This window comes from Laccaria bicolor, genomic scaffold, assembly GCF_000143565.1.
Source record: "Laccaria bicolor S238N-H82 LACBIscaffold_28 genomic scaffold, whole genome shotgun sequence".
Taxonomy (NCBI): Eukaryota; Fungi; Basidiomycota; class Agaricomycetes; order Agaricales; family Hydnangiaceae; genus Laccaria; species Laccaria bicolor.
In genome coordinates this window covers 414381-415233 of record NW_001889899.1, presented here as the reverse complement: position 1 = coordinate 415233, position 853 = coordinate 414381, and positions in this window count along the sequence as shown.

Sequence of the window (853 nt, the reverse complement as noted above, 5' to 3'; positions counted from 1 at the left end):
ATCTTTGTTGGAAAGGGCCTCCATGATCTGCTCCAACGTACTCGAATACATGCTCCTCCACCTCGCAAAGTTCACAACAATGTCCATGGCGTTTGGCCGCGAGTTTGGCGTGCATGGTATGGCGATATTGTCTATGCGCCCATCCATGCTCATCCACACTCATCCGCGTGCCATGCCCATCCACCTTTAACCATGCCCATCCGTGTTCAACCAACCACGCCCATCTGCATTCGACCAACAACACCCATCCGCACTCATCAGCCACACCATCCGTTTCCACCAACACCATCCCTGTTCAACCACACATGGTGTTAAACCAACAACACCTATCCGTGCACACGTGCCCATCCATGTTCGCCCACACCCACCCACACCCATGCCCATTCACTCCAGCCATCCGAAAACACAGAAATGTCCGCACTTGTTATCGTCGCTGGTGGCCAAGGATACATCGCCGACAACGCTGCTGGTATGGGAGTGGTAGCTACCACTTTTATGATAAAGTATAGACAAGTGCCTGCACACTCACATCCACACTGCCTAAGGAATTTATGAAATGAGAAACCTAGGCAACTGTTATGAAATGTATTTCATTTCTCTGCCAGTCCTCATTTCAATCCTGTCCTTCAAAACTATTTCATTTTTCATGCCTACCATCATTTCATTTATTATTTCATTCCTACCTGGCCCTTGATTTCATAGCCCACCCAGCCTTATTTCATTGTAATTTCATTGCCCACCCACCCTACTTTCATTGCTGCCTGGCCTTTAATTTCATTGCCCACCCACCCTTCTTTCATTGCTGCCTGGCCTTTAATTTCATTGCCCACCCACCCCCATTTCATTGCCTACC